The sequence below is a fragment of the Myotis nattereri genome (genome assembly GCF_964212035.1).
Source record: "Myotis nattereri genome assembly, chromosome: 16".
Classification (NCBI taxonomy): Eukaryota; Metazoa; Chordata; class Mammalia; order Chiroptera; family Vespertilionidae; genus Myotis; species Myotis nattereri.
Window position 1 is genome coordinate 28,373,825 of NC_138091.1, and position 16,887 is coordinate 28,390,711.

A 16,887-nucleotide genomic window follows, 5' to 3' on the forward strand; every position below is an offset into this window, starting at 1 on the left:
AGTGTAGTCCATAGGAGGCTAGATTTTTGGAGATCCTAGCCAGCTAATTATCTAACAGACATGCAATATAACACCTGCTCTTCAAGTTATTATTTCTGCTCTCCTGGTCAAGGACTAATTTGGATGATTAAAGAATATGTATATTCTCAGACGCTGAAACCCTTCAAGAGATATTTACCACCACTGACTTAAAAATTGAAATGCAAGTTTCTTGAAGCATCTTATCTTATCAAAATAGAATGAATCACTGTGCTTAAAACGTGTATGAAGTAGCTGCTGCAGGTATTACCATCTTCATCTTACATCCATTCATTCACTCATTCATTCATTCATTTTACAAATAGTTATTCACAGATTTTAAAATTCTAAGCCCCAGAGAGATAGTTGATCAACCTCCAAGTCTTCTAGGTTAATGAAAGGCTAGAATCAGGGCTTCTGGGATCTGAATTTGGGCATTTTCTCACCAAATTGTCTTGCCTGCATCTCACTTGTAGTCTAGGCCCTTTGGATACACATTCTTGATGTACTGGCTGATTTATTCTATTGTAGGAAAGATCTTGGTAGAACCAGTACCTCTTAAATCAACTCCCACTTGCCTCCAAACCCCCCATGGAAATGTGGCTGTTAGAAATCTGTCACTTCAGAACTCCTGAGAACTGCCACCAAGTGGCTTGTGCACTAACTCAGTGACAGGGGATGGGGCTGCTTAATTGCCAGGAGGAGCTGAATGCATTTATTGCTCAGAGACAAAGAGGCTTGTTTCTTATTTTCTTTAAAGGCTGACAATAACTTTCTGGAATGACTTGATGCATCATCAAAACTTTCATGGAAATTCAATGAAGCATTCCGTAACAGAGCAAGTCACCCCCTATCTTTAGACAGAGAACATTTCTACAGACACACCCTGTACTTCTCAGACAGAAAATGGTTGGAAAACACAATTCTGCTCAAGCCAGTCTATGGACGAGCTCTCTGGCACCTTCTTTGGCCCTGCTCCTGCCTGACCCTTCTCCACTTTCCCCATCAAAGACGGGATCCCTCTTGCCCATCCATCACTATTGTGCCCTGTATAGACCTCTATGAATAATAAAGTTATCTTGTTTTCATGTCTTGATTTTTTCAGCCCCTACTAAATTTTGTGCTTTCTAAAGGCAGAGCTCTTTTTATATTAACATTTGGAACCTTGATACCCAACACAGTGCCTGGCACAACAGCAGGCATTCAAAAACCGTTTGTTGGAGGAAGACGCAATGTATGAAATCAGGGATTCACAGTCCTTGGTTAATTATGCATTCATTGTTTTTGTTCTGTTAAATTTTAAAAGGGGACACCCTTTTTATTAAATGTCTATACTTTACTCTCTTCCTTTCAGAATTCTAACTAAAAAAACCACAAACTTCTGTTTCTGCTTATGTACAAAACAAAGAAAACTATTAAAGCATCACTTTTGTGATAGGAAAGAAGGGGGAAAGTTTCACCATAAATAAAGGAAACTGTACCTGGAGGAAAGAAATCAAAGGGGCACTCACTCTGGTCTGGGGCCAGGCCATCCCAACATGAACCCGAGCCCTTCTTGGGGAGGGTTTCCAAAGCGAACCTGCCTGGGGGACCCAGAAAGCAGCCTTCTTAACTGCTGAAGTAACAAACAGAGCGAAAGCCCTAATGATTGCAACATAAATCAATCTATTTTAAACACCATTTGGGCTTTCTGCAGCTATCTCTCTACTCCCTCCCCAGATTCTCTTTATCAAGAGGGGGTTCTCATCGTCCATGGAGCTGAAGGTGAGGTCCAACTGCGTTCACCCCATCACGACCAGGTAGAGCAGCACATAACCCACCAAGAGGGTGAGGATCACCTCTATCAGCTCCGACAGGTCCTTGACGATGCTGTGGGGGCCGGACCGGGTAGGACCACTGGTCAAGGCAGCAGCTCAGGCAAGCCTCCTCCAGAGGTAGTTGTTTTTATTGCCCCAGCACCCTCCATAGATAAATCGATCACAGGAGTTGTTCTTGGCATCAAAGTACCAGAGTGGGAAGGATGTGGGGCAAAGCCGGATGGCCACCTTGGCAGTGCAGTATTCTTCGTAGTTGAAAATATCGCTGGAGGGGCCATCAAAACCCTCCCTTCTGGGGACACTTGGGCCAGAGGAATCTGCCAGGTTGCTGCTGGTGGCCGCATCGTCCATGGCGTGCCCTGGGATATGAGCACACTTCTGCAGACACTTCTCGGTCAGGTAGTTATTGCCGCTCCTTCCGAAGCCTCCATGTACAAACTGCTGGCAGGATCGGCAGGTGGCATTGTCCCACCACCTGTGGAGGGAAGCCTGGCATCTCCCCACCACCTTTGGAACTCGGCAAAAGTCGTGGATGTCGCGCTCTCCATTGGCCGCCTTGGCCCCAAAGAGGAGCAGAGATGCCGGCAGGGCGAGGAGCACCCTGCATAGTCTTGGCCCACAGAGCAGCGCCATGATGGGCTGGACTCCGTCTCAAGTTCAGGTGCGGATGGATGCTCGCTTCCAAGTCTCCAAAAGCCCCTCTGGTGCCTGGACTCTGCCTCCTCCGCCCACAATGCGGGAGAATGGCCTCACTGACCCCTTTGCCCCCAGTGACTCTCAGTGACTCTCCACCATTCAGAATGGAGCCAAGCGCCTCACCCAATCAATGCTCAGTGGGGGCTGGAGCCAGTGGCTGCCTGGGAGGAGCTAGCACAGGTGGCAGTTACCCTCTGGGGAGGGGGCGGGGCCCACAGAGAGCAGGCGCCTGGATCACTATTGACTAAAAGAAGCAACAAGCAACGGGCTTTACATATAACCAGTGTTTTCCTCCCACAAACAGAGCTCTGTGGACAAAAGGCTCTACCTGACAGAAGCGGTAAGGAGACATTTCAGTGATGTGAAAGAAAGGCATGGGAAGGCTCATCAGATATTAGGTCAGTCCCCAGGCGGGTCCAAGCACTAGCTGATGACTAGGTATGAAAGGAAGGACAGGGTCCTGGAGGAACTTAGCAGATTGGCAGGAAGAGGCTGGCCTGCTATTAGGTAACTAAAGAAAACCAAGGGCCAAATCAACAAACGACAAGTGCTGGCGAGGATGTGGAGAAAAAGGAACACGTGTGCACTGCTGGTGGGAATGCAGACTAGTGCAGCCACTGTGGAGCACAGTATGGAGTTTCCTCAAAAAACTAAAAATGGAACTCCCATTTGACCCAGTGATCCCACTCCTAGGACTATATCCCAAGAAAGTAGAAACACCAATCAGAAAGGATATATGCACCCCTATGTTCATAGCAGCACAATTTACAATAGCTAAGATTTGGAAGCAGCCTAAGTGCCCATCAGCAGATGAGTGGATTAAAAAAACTGTGGTACATCTACACAATGGGATACTATGCTGCTATAAAAAAGAAAGAACTTTTAACATTTGCAACAACATGGATGGAACTGGAGAACATTATGCTAAGTGAAATAAGCCAGTCGGAGAAAGATAAATATCACATGATCTCACTCATATGTGGGATATGATGATCAACATAATTTGATGAGCAAGAATAGATTGATCTAAAGACAAATGGTAGGGGAGGGGGAGTTAGAGAGCAACCAAAGGACCTGTATGCATGCATATTAGCATAATCAATGGACACAGACACTGGGGCAGTGGGAGCTTGCCCGGGGTGTGAATGGCTGGGGCGGGGCGGGGGGGAGGGGGAGGTCAATTGGGGAAAAAGGAGACATATGTAAAACTTTAGACAATAAAAGAAAATGAGAGAAAGTAAAAAAAAAAAAAAAAAAAAAAAGAAAGAAAACAACCAAGGGCCTAAATGGAAAGGAAGACTGAAACTCAGAAAACTTTGAAAAAATGTATACAAATACAACTCTGATAGAGGAATCCACATGCAAATCAATTCTGGGAATTAGCAACACAAGCACTGGATGAGCAGTGGGGTCCTTAACATGTAGATGAAGTGTTCTGGTCAGACGAGGTGGGAGGGGACTGGCCTCTACTGGGTAACTTATTCCTCACACTGACCCCAGAAAGTAAGCACTGGCCTCCTTGTACAGATACCAACTTGGGACCTAGGGGATAACCAGCAGCTTTGGCATCTGACAGAGATGGATCTGGGGTCCATTACTTAACTGTGTGGCCTTGGACAAATTGTGGCAAGCCTCCGGGTTTTCACCTGTAATCAGGGCGAATGACAGCACTCACCTCACTGGTGAGGCTGGGAAGGCACTAACTAGCAGGACAGTGTTCAACATAGAACCCACGAAGGGTTGACTGTTTCTTTAGTTCAAGACCACACAGCAAGGGCCAAGGCAGGCTTTCACCACCACCCCTACCCCTAGCCCCCTCCCTCCAGTCCTCTTCATTCCAAAGCTCATGCTCTTACACGCTCTCTGCCTTTCTGGGAAAAATGAGTGATTTGACATTAACTGGGTAGCTGATATGGGCCAAAAGGCAGGATACAACTCTTATAATCACATTATTTGGGCATCTCTGTCCCAACTTGAACTGTGAACCCAATCTTATTTATCTATCTATCTCTCTATATCTCTATATTTATATGTATATCCTATCTAATAAAAGACAAAAAGGGCAATTGACCGTACCTTCACTATGCTTCCCATTGGCTAATCAGGGTGATATGCAAATTAACTGCCAACAAAGATGGCGGTTAATTTGCATACGTAGGCTCCAAGCGGTGGAGCGAAGCTAGACTTACCCAAAGCCGGCTGAGCAGTGAGGCCTCACGCCCCCGGATCAGCAGAGCCACGAGGCCTCACCGCCCTGGGATCAGCGGAGCCGCGAAGCCTGACGGCTGGTGGTGGGGGGAGGGGTTTCTGGCCAGAGCCCGGCCGGAGCGAAGGCCTGGGTCCCGGGTGCCAGAGGAAAACTGGTGTCAGCAGCCAGGGGAAGGGAAAGCCTGTTGCACAAATCTCTTCGTGCAACGGGCCTCTAGTATTTACATAAATATAAATAAAATAATTCCTTGTGGCTATAATAATAAAAACGAATAACGAGCTAGTAGCTGACAGATAAAGGGAGGAATAAATTAGAGCTCTTTCCTATGTTTTTGCGTTGGAGAGTAATTCTACAACTGAAGACAGGCGGATGACTTCAGTTTGGGCCCTGCTGTGCCGGAGTTCCTGGAGATCATACAAGTGGAGGAATCTACCAATAGGACAGACCTCACACAGGCATCGGCAACAGGAACAGACCACAGTCGGGACAAGGCAGGAGTTTTTGTGCAAGGAGGCAAAGCATCAGTACCACAGTGCAAAAATGTATGGCGATGACTCCAGATTCCTTAAACAACACAGATCAACACCGAAACAAAGCAGCAGCAGAGGCAGGCCTTGGAGAGAATGAACTCACAGTTTATGTCAAGAAACAGAATGCAAAACAGGGCTGGGCCCACTTCACGAGACCCATGTGGCTGCTTGGAAGCAGAGCTGAAGTCATGTTGGAAGGCCTCAGTGAGAGCAGTAGAGACAGATGGTAATGGCCTTCACTCTCAGCAGCCAGGCTCCTGCTCACGTGGAGAGGACCAGGTTCTATGTAACACAGAGAGCCCTTGGCTGCCCTCAGGAAGGACATGCTCTTGGTTTCTCCCTCCCCTTTTCCTGGAGCTGCCTAAGCCAAGGCTTCACCCTCCCACCCCAGCCCCAAGTCTTCAGTCACGTGTCATTTATATTTGCCTCCATGTGACTTATCCGTGTGGGTAAAAGTAGGCTTACAGTTGTGAGTATGAGAAACACAGAGTTTATTCTTCTATTATTATTTAGTTATTAATGACTAGAGGCCCGGTGTACAAAATCTGTGCATGGATGGGGTCCCTAGGCCTGGCCAGCAATCAGGACCCATCAGGTTCCCCGTCTCCCCACCTCCTCCTTCCCTCGCTCCCTCAGCACCCCACTGCTGCCAACCCCTGGTGGTCAGCACACATCATAGCGATCAATCAAACTCCTGGTCTCCCAGTCAAACTCCTGAGGGGACACTTTGCATATTAGCAAATATATATATATATTATATTTATTGGTATTATTTATTGGTATTTTTTGTCTTCTTATCTTTATTATTATTATTCTTTCATCTCCTTACTTATGATGTATCTTTTAGGTAATGGTGGCTGGTAATTTAACCAACGACCCACCTGCAGGTCGTTTTCCATACAAACAACCAAGAAACATGCCTTTGCCTACCTCTCTCTATATATATATACCAACAGTTGTATTTCACGGCCCCCTTTCGGGTTTCATGGCCTCCACACATACCCACGTGGCTGTTATTGTCTCTAAGTCTGGCTGCCTATTTTCTAAGCCACCAATGTGCACAAGAAAGCACCTTCTCTGCTGGTAAACACTTTGCTGAATGGTGCCCCTGGTACTGCTTCTGGTGCAGATCTGCCTCCTCTGGAGGGGAACTTCTAATGTGAGTGTGAGAGCACTCATCCACAAAGAAGCCCACGTAAAGAGGCTAAAGAGCAGGATGTGTATACAAGGTTTCGTGGGGAATTGGATGAGGCTGTGGTTCATTCCACTGTGAAGAGTGGGCGCCTTGGCTAGTCTTGAAAATCACCAGGTAAATAAGGGCAGAAGCTCCCTCCAAGCAAAGGACACAGCATGGGACGATTTATTATTTTGGCTACTATGTCAAAACACTTTGGCAGCAAGTAGCAGAAAACCTGGACTCGACCAGCTTAAACGTAAGGAGATTTGTTATCTCACAGCGCAAGCTGTCCATGGGTAGGCAAGGCTCCAGGCAGGGTACAGCAGGGCTCTGACCCCACCTATCTTCCTTTGTAAGGTTTTGCTTCATCAGCAGTTATAGACATCACAGGCAGGCATGCCCGTGACTAGGGAAAGAGAAGGGACTACCCCTTTTTAGCGGCAAGGGAACATTTCCCTTCAGTGCCCTAAGAATTTCTCATCTCACTGGCCTGAATAGGGCCATGTGTCTGGCTCTAAGCCAGTCACCTTTAAGGGGTGGGAGATGACCATGGTGGGCTTACACTCCTTAGGACCCGCCCCCCTGGTTCCCGAGAGAGGCTACATGAATAAATTCAGTGCTGCATCATCGAAGAGGCAGAGAGCAGATTTTACGTGAGCAGTCAACAGAGCCTGCTACCGCCACTCCCTGCATATAAGATTTTTTATTTTCAAAGAGAAAGAACCAGAATGAAAACAAAGCATGCTATTACTTGTGCAATAGGACCAGGCTCAGAAAGAGGACGGTTTCTGGGCAAGGAACTTTGGTTACGGCCGGAGTGACACAGTTATACAGAAAATCTGGAGATTTCAAGAGCTGGCTGCCCATGGGCTAGCAGCTGCAGAAATATCAAAACATCTCCGTGCAGTCATTAGACATGACTGGCGTGACTGAGTCCTGCCACGTCACATAACTCTGTGCTACTCTCGGAGTGTGTGCAGTGTCAGAGATGACAGTCACTGTCTGCGCTACGTGTGGTTTTGAAGGGTTGGTGAGCGGCTCCTAGATTTCCTTGTTGGAAACACATCCCTGTAAAAGATACGGCACCATCGGCTTGAAACTCTCACATACGCACTTACAAAGAGAGCTAATCACTTATTTTTCATGCATCTGAAACCATTTTTGTTTTTAGTAAAAATTACATCAATAAATCAATAAGTAATTAAAATTTAAGCATTCAGTCTGAGAAGAATAACAGTGTATGAAACCCTATAACCCAAAACCCTGTCTTCGACTGGCTTTCTGATTTTACACACAGACCTATGGGAGACAAACAAAAATGCATTTCTGTTGCAGAAAAATGAGCAGAGTGGGGGGTGCCAATGGGTTATCTCCAGAGATTAAGCCGGAGGAATGCTTATACACAGCTTTGTTAAGTTACATACAAAGAGTAAGTGCTATGACTGTATCCACTGCTGAATACTCATCGTTTCTGCACTGAAGCTGGGACTGATGGGAATACTGATGTGGGCAGCCAAATTCACCCAGAGAAAAGTGAAGGTATAAGACCAGCTGCAGAAGAAAGAAGCCATGGAGACATCTGTCGCAGCAGTCTGTTCCCTGAAGTCATTGGGTAACTCTGAGTATTTAGCACATTCCTAGTGGATAGATTGCAAGTGGAGTGAGTTGCTATGGGAAGGAGTCATTCACTTAAAGTGAGGTGGACAGGTTATGATGTGTGTGGGCCCCTAACACTGGGCTCAGGAAACTTCACTAACTGATAACCCTCTAACCACAGAGCCTTTGACTAACCTATTGCATTTGCAAGACAAGACAGACTCTTATTTATTTAGTCCCTCCAATTGCCTTCAACACTGGTTCAAGACTTCATCTGGAAGGGACTTCTATTTTATACTAGAGGCTCGATGCATGAAATTTGTGCAACAGTAGGCCTTCCTTCTCCCAGCACCAGCTTCCCTCTGGCACCCGGGACCCAGGCTTCCCTTGCAGCCCCAGCTTCGTCTGGAAGGTTGTCTGGAAGGACGTCTGGTTTCATTAGCATATTATGCTTTTATTATTATAGATTTGTAGGTTTAAAAATATTTTATTATGGTAAGGACCCTTGACATGAGATCTATCCTCTTAACACATGTTAAGTGTACAATACATTATTGTTAACTATAGATACTGTGTATAGGTTTTGTTTGAACACCTACTTTCAATTATTTTGGATATATACCTAGGAATGGAATGACTGGATCATATGGTAATTTTACGTTTAATTATTTTGAGAACCTACCAAACTTTTCCACATTGGCTGCATCATTTTTACATTCCCACCAGCCAGGCAGGAGGGTGTCAATTTTTCCCTGTCTTTCCAACACTTACTATTTTCCATTTTTCTGGATAGCAGTCATCCTAATGGGTGTGAAGTGCCATCTTATTGTGTTGCCTTTGTTTTTATTTTTTATTTTAAATCTTTATTGTTGGGATTGTTATAGATGTCTTCCCCCCCCCCGCCCCGCCCCCTTTTTGGAAGGGACTTTTAAAGGACAAATTCCAGATCTGTGCTCCGGGGAAGGTTAAATGAGAATCATGCAACACTGGCTTACTTTCTTCCCATATGAAGTCTCTTAGGAGCCAAGGCACCATCCTTTGTCCCCGTTATCTGAGACATGTGGGCCCATCTTCAATAAAAAAGTTCCTGTTGCAACTCAGGCCTAGAAACATTCTTCAGCTGTATACATCATCCTTTCCCTACTCAATACACTGAAGTGATTCTACCAATGTTATTTAACTTTTTACAGTGCTGCTTTAAAAAAGATGAAAAGATCTCAATGGTATCTTTAGCAGGATGGGGGTAGGGTTGTAGAAAAATGAAAAAGTCAGAGAGTCCTGATTATCTGGGTTTTCATGACTGGAGTCTCCACAGAGTGGCCAGGTTTGAGAGAGAAGTGAATTCCCAATTGTACCAACATACTCATTACTGAATTGACCACTTAGAAAAATCAGTCCCCATTCAAAATCAGGCCCCACTTAATGCTAGCATCTTTGTCAACATCATTGCAAATCTCTAGTGGATTCTTGTAAAATGCAGTCTTATAAATATACTTTGTAAGTTGATTATAAAATAAATTTTTAAATTTTCCAAAAAATGGAAGATTTTACGAACTTTTTTAAAAAAAGAGCTGTTGAAAAACTACTGAATCACATGCAGAATTATTGGTAAACTAGAGGCCCAATGCACGAAAATTCATGCTAGAGTAGGCCTTCCTTACCCCAGCTACCAGCACCGGCTTCCCTCCAGCACCCGGGACCCAGCTGGCTTCCCATGGGCATCAGTTTTGTCATAAAGGATGTCCGGATGTCCAGAAGGTCTTTAGGCTGTCCAGTCTAATTACCATATTACCCTTTTATTATTACAGACAGTCCTTGGGTTACATCGGACTCGACATATGTAGTTTTATGGTTACATCGCCATCTCCCATTTATTTATTTATTTTTAAAAAGTTCCATCATTCTGACATATGTACATATGTGCTTTATGTTTTTTATTATTTATTTGCCCTAATAAAGGTCAGGAATTGTTATCTTTCTTTTAAATTTTTTTTACTGTTTCACTTCATTATTGCTGTGTATGTGCTCCATGTGAATGATGTAGGTGCTTATGTGGGTGGGTTCCGACTTTCGGCGAAAATCGTGTTACGTCCTGCCATAGGAATGGATCTCTGATGTAACCCGAGGACCTACTGTATAGACGATGATGTGGCAGAAACATAACTAGGCTATTTGAGGGAGAAGAAATCCTTATGGATTTTGGTTTAGGCATTACAGAAGAAATGCCATGCATACCAAAGGTCTCAAGGAATATTGATAAAAACCCCTGAATTTGGCAAAAATAACCCTCTTCATTATTATGCTGAAAAGTCAAACTAAATGTGAGGTATGCTCTGAAATCATGTGATTTTGTTGGAAAAATTAAACCAGGGGGCGGGGGGCAGCGGGGGGGGAGGGCGCAAAACACAATTCATTCTTCATTTAAGAACTAGTGCAGTCATATTTAAAACCTATATTTTTCAAATTTAAGTAAGCCTCACTTATTTTCATAATAAAATCTAAGCCAAAATATTTTAAAAGAAATTTGGTCCCCACTTTAAGAGAATTCACGGAAATGGCCAGGTATCTCTGATGTTAAATAAGATGGAACTTCTGTAAATGTTCTCTTTTCACTGGACCACATGATCGCATATGAGACTGGAAGTGCCCAGCAGAAAGCATATGGTAGGGAAGCACAGCGTGGTCCTTGTGGTGGTGTTAAAATATGTCCACACATTTCTGAGTGCTCCTCTCTTCAAAAGACAAAGCCTAATTCATCTCTTCTTGAGTGTGGGTGGACTTCTAACAAGTAAATAAAACAGAAGTGATAATGGGTGTACTGGGTGGAATATATCTTCCTCTAAAGAGAAAATTCATGTCCACCAAGAACCTCAGAACCTGACCTTATTTGGAAATGGGAACTCTGCAGATACAATTAGTTAAGGTAAGGTAATTGTGGATTAGGGTGGGTCCTAATGCAATGACTGGTGTCCTAAGAAAACGGGGAAGATAGCTGTGTTCAGATGGAGGCAGAGCCTGGAGTGGTGCATCTGTAAGCCAAGGCATGCCAAGGGTTGCTGGCAGCTACCAAAATCTAGGAAGAGGCAAGGAAGGAGTCCTCTCCTAGAGTCTTCAGGCCCTGATGACACCTTGACTTTGACCTTCTCACCTCCAGGAGTATGAGATAATACTTTTCTATAGTTTTAGGCACCCAATTTGTGGTACTTTGTTATGGCAACTCTAGAAGACCAGATTGGGATGACTTTAGAGACTATGTTATAAAAGGCACTACAGCTTCCTCTTGGCTCATTCTTGCTTGGGATCTCTCACTCTAGGGGAAGTTAGCTGCCATGTCATGAAGATATGCAATAGCCTATAGGGAGGCCCCCATGGTGACAACTGGCCAAATGTCTGACCCACAGAAACTGTGTGATAATAAATATTCATTGTGTTAAGCCACTGAGCTGTGGCATGATTTATTATTATTATTGTTTTTAAAAAATGTTTTTATTTGATTTCAGAGAGAGGAAGGAAGAGGGAGAGAGAGAGAAAAACATCGATGAGAGAGAGTCATTGATGGGCTGCCTCCTGCATGCCCCCTACTGGGGAGTGAGCTGTGCATGTGCCCTGACCTGGAATTGAACTGTGACCTTCTGGTTCATAGGTCAATGCTCAACCACTGAGCCATGCTGGCTTAGCTGGCATGATGATTTTATGCAGCAGCAAACAACAAATTCCTTTGTTCCCTCATATCTAATATCCCCACCTCCAAAGTTCCTGGAGATCCAACTGCAATCGAAACACATTTAGAATTGAACTGAAATTTCTTCTCCCAAGGCTATTAAAATTCTCCATAACTTCATTTCCACTGCTTATCCACCAGTTATTTCTAGTAGATTCAAACGTGAGTTTCTTTTCTTCCATTGAACGCTCTCACTCACAAATCTCTATCATCTCTGGGATGTAAGCTTCTACATAAAGGGTGGTTGCCATTTTCATAAATGAGATTTATTAGTTTTATTACCTTAGATATTTAAAAAATGACCCGAAGCTTCTCCTAACCCCTTGGAAAATGCCCTTGGGTGCAGATTCCAATACTGGCATCCTATCCAGGAAGATTCAGAGGATGTTCAAAGGGTGCATGTCTCTGGCCTCCCCGATTCCCATCAAGACCAATGAGGGCAGCTCTGCTGCTCCAGCAGCTTTGCCAGTGAGCAGAATAAGGAGGGAGGAAGTCCCTGAGAAAAGAGCAGACAGAAAAGAACTACCACCAGGATGGGACACAAAGAGCCAGGCTCTGGTCATTGCCTGATTTAACAGCTTTATGCAGGACTTGCAGTGCACGGAGGTAGGCACCAGGCTCAGAATGAGAGGTCCTGGGCAGAGAAAGAAGAATAAGGTAAGGACCCATCATTGTCCATCAGGTAGACAAAGCCATGATAAGATCATTACAATAATGGGAATATGTATAACGTCCAACAAAAACCAAGAGGAGATGAGGTGAACTTGCCAGATGTTTGTTTGTTTATTATTTATTTATTTTTATTTCTAGAATCTGTTTGCCTGCAGGTTTCTTTGCCATGGAACTTGTATAAGAACCACCTTCAAGGTGATGATGGCAGCTTTCAATGTTGAAGGAGGAGGAGAAGGGACAGAGGACGAGAGGCAAATCCACACTCATTTAGGGCTCAGTACTACAGTTTCCTGCCCCCAGGGTGAATGAACAGGCTCGGATGAACACCTGTGTGTGAAAATCCTGCCCCGGGGCTGTCTGCGATGGGAAATGCCAGCTAATCTTGTATGCCAGCTGCGGCGCAATGTTCCGAGTGCTTTACAAATATCACTCATTAAACTCTCATAACAACTTAAAGGGGCAGGTACTGTTATTTTCCCCATTTCATAAACAAAGGAACTGAGGCACAAGAAGAGGCAGAGCTGGATTCAAACCCGGGCAATCTGTCTCCAGGCTATGCTTCTCCATAATAACCCCTCACCTGTCCCGAACGTCAGCAACAAGGATACTTATTCTTCACTCCAGCTGATTCAGAATTCTGATAAAATAGAGCAGAATTTCCAGCCTTTTAAGCAAACCGTACAGTTCTAATGCCGGTGAACTTGCTATTACAACACAACTTGTGTCTGTGCTTGGTCGATATGTTAAAAACAAGGCAATCAGGGGGAGGCAGACTTAGATATTTTTAAGTCGAAATAAATTTTAATATAATAGTTTGGAATGCAGTACATTAGGTGTGCTCCTAATTGCTGGGGGCGGGAGGAGGGGGAAGGGGGGATAGGGAGGGGAGGCAGACCAGTTGATTGTGCGATGGCATGGACCATTCAGTGTTATGTAATACACCTGGGACCGTTCTACCAGGCTCTGCACATCCTCGAGGGAATCTGTGCAGCCCATCACAGGTTCACTTTAAATGTCAGCTGCTAAGAAAAGGAGAGATTCGGAGTCTCACATCAGCTGGACTGGACCAGCCCTTCCCTCTGTAATCTGGGGCTCCAGATAATTGTGTAGGTAGAGAAAATTCTTAACCCATATAAGAACGAGAGAACCAGGCAATGGATACTGCAATCTTTTCTCTCTCAGGGAAATCTCTGCAGGGTGCAAATGAAGCAGGAGGCTTCCTAGGGACCCTCTGTCTTTCCATGAGTTGCATGTTTGCCTTGTGGAGGGAGTGGCACAGCTTTCAATGAGCTGAGGGTAGTGAATGGACGACTGAATATTCAGAGACACACAGAACACTACAGTCCTTTTACATCTATCATGGGGGTACAGCCTCCCATGGAGTTTCCCCAGCCTATTTTCAATGCCATGGTCACTGGGGTTATGATCACAATGTATTTTGATCCCATTTTAAGAGGCATCATTCCCCGGCCTCCCCTCCTCATAAAATCTCTGAAGTTGGTATGTGTCTTCAATTGTTAGCACCTTCCAGTTGCTGTCATCTTGGTGGTACATGAAATAAGTGTTTCTGATAAGGGATGGGACCTTGGGAGTCAGTGAATAGGGTGTTTGTGAAGCACACCAGGGTACACACATGAGGTGGCTTGGCTGGAGGCAGCCAGTCTGGGGCTCGTGTGTCCTGGTCACACCCGTGATTCCCTTGTGACACTAGGAAGGTAGGGTTGCCTCCTCCAATCTCAGCCACCCTGTCTGCAAACAGTGGTCCCGACATCACCTTTCTGAGGAGACGCTTTTGTGGGCTGTCTGTGAGTTATGCCCATAAAGCCCTCCCTATATAGGATGACAGCAGAGAATCGTAGTCACTGCTGTTGGTTTTACGGGGCCAGGGCTTGGGGGAGGCGAGGGAGGCATTTATTTACCTTGGTCACAAACTTAAGGGGCATCCGAATCTCAGTGATCAGGACACATAACACTTCCATGCAATATTTTTAAGAAGTCAAAATGAATGACAAAAGAATCCAGGAAGACAAAAGGAAACATTTTAAACAAAGACAGGATCTGGCCTTTCATCTTACCCTCCTCTCTGCCCTGCGGATCCCGTCTTGATTTTCTTCAAATATTGCATTAAAAATATATCTTCTTTCTCAGTTTTTTGGTGTCCCCTTAAATTTTGCACCCGAGGCTAGCACTTCACTTTCTTCATCCTCGTCCTGACTCTGCTTATGTTTCTGATTCTGTGCTGATGGTAGCGCTCCTTTCATGCCTGCACTCATTCACGCGGCCAGCCCCGATCTGGGCCGGGTGCTGTGCCCGCCTCTGAGGAAACAGTGATGAGACACAGCACTGGCCTGTGGAGAACAATGGCACACAGACAGGTGCCCTATATATTCCTTAGGGGTGTTGCAAACGCATCCATTCATTGATTCATTCCACAATGGACCTCCTCTGTCTTATTCAGATACACGATATGCACCAGGTACAAAGGAAATTCAGGAAGACAAGAGTCACTCCTAGGTGGGTCACTATTTCCCCCAAACACTCATTTGCAGTGGCCTACCAGGAGGAGGTAATGAGAAATCCTTTAGGAATTCCCAAATAGCAACGGCTATGTCAAACACAGTGCCTAGCACAGTGCCTGCACCCTAACATTGTGGACCGGTAGTTTTATTGCTAGCTTTACCCAGTGGCCAGATAAGTTTATACTGAACGAATATGAAAAACATTTTCCATAAATGTTAAAGGCACGCCTTAAAATTAAATACCCATTGCATTTTGAAGTTATTTATTACATGTTCTTACAAGCTAATATCTTTTTAAAGTACGATACTTTGTAAAACACTGTGTAATATGAAAACACGAGGATTCTCGTGATCCGTCCGCAATGTGTTAAGACACACTCACTAAGTGATTGTGAAATGACTATTCAAACTGATAAATTCCTATAAGTAAGATGAAGATGAATAACTTATACTCTGCCCATATGGACTCTCCCCTTATTTGCCCTGGGTGCTTGGCTTAGTGCAATGGAAGAATCAGATTTTGCAGTTGGCAGATCTGAGCTTTAAACTTGGCGCCACCACTTATTATCTGTGCGATCTCGGTCAATTTGCTTGATCTTTCGGAAACTGCCACCTGAAAAAGGTTAATAGCGCTAAACCTGCAGATCCACAGTGAGTCTGGCTCATAGGAGACACTCTGTAGAGTATTTCTTTCCTTCCCGCTTTGTTTTGGAACTTGCTGGAGGTGCAGGTCAGAGGCCAAGTCGACCCCAGGCAAAGAAAACCATCTGGGAAGGGAGCAGCATGGCTGCTTTCATGCCCAGGGCTCTGACCACACCGAGAATGGAACCAGTCTGTTTCTCTGCGTTGATACCTTGTAAGCACGTTGGCTGTGGGTTCTGAATAATTCAAGTTCATTTCCACAAGACGGTCACACATGCATTGGCTTCTCCAGGAGAGATGCCAACCTGGGGCCTGGAGAAGCGTGGGCCTGAGACCTGCTTCAGGGACAGGGAAACACGTGTGTGAGCGGGGAAGTCCTGAGCGCTACAGCAGAGATGCAAATTGGGGCTGTGTCATGAAAACAAAAGTTAAACCATAAAAATGTCACTTCATATGCAATTTAAGAGAGATCGATGAGAAATAAACTTTAGGAAACTGCTCACATATATCAGTGCATTACAGGTGCCTGGCAAAACATTTCTACGAAAATATGCAGTGCAGTGTATGTATAAATCTGCCTTGAGTTTTATGGTTCCATATACACAGTTATAATGTACATAAAGTAGAGGAACATGGAGAACCAGTTTGTTGCTTTAACCCACGGTGGTCAAGTGGACTTGGAATAATCCATCAAGGTTACACAGCCTCAAACAAGTACAATCACCATCTCTCAAGGATCCAAGTGGCAAGGGCAGGTCTGGTCACATTCATTTTACAGGATGGTAGGCAGGTGGGGAACAGGCTGAGGTTTTTTAAAAATATATTTTTATTGATTTCAGAGAGGAAGGGAGAGGGTAGAGAGAGAGAGAAATATCAATGATGAGAGAGAATCATTGATTGGCTGCCTTCTGCTGCCCCATACTGGGGATCAAGCCTGCAACCTGGGCATGTGCCCTGACCAGGAATCGAACCGTGACCTCCTGGTTCATAGGCTGATGCTCAACCACTGAGCCACACCAGCCGGGCCAGACTAAGATTACTGGACCATGTGCAATGGACCAGGTTTCTGTTAAGCACATTACATCCATTATCTCACTTCAGCCTCACCCCACACCCCAATTCTATGAGACAGGTACCACTGTCCCCATTTCACAGATGGGAGAACTGAAGACCCATCTGTGAGTTACATAAGCAAGGACACATAGGCAGCAGACACTGCACCAGAATGGAAGCCTCACACAAACATGGGCCTTGTACACCACTCTCAGCTCTTAGAAGAGCGCCTGGCAC

At 45.0% G+C, this 16,887-nt stretch overlaps 1 protein-coding gene and 1 pseudogene across 2 annotated transcripts in view; both read right to left on the minus strand.

Annotated features, from left to right (window-relative positions):
- CA10 (carbonic anhydrase 10) overlaps positions 1 to 16,887 on the minus strand; it is a 369,556-nt gene that overhangs the window by 140,651 nt on the left and 212,018 nt on the right. The gene's annotated exons all lie outside the window — the stretch shown is intronic.
- Positions 1,762 to 2,468, minus strand: LOC308532571 (kunitz-type protease inhibitor 2-like; annotated as a pseudogene). The gene has a single exon. The product of its transcript is annotated as a kunitz-type protease inhibitor 2-like (transcript).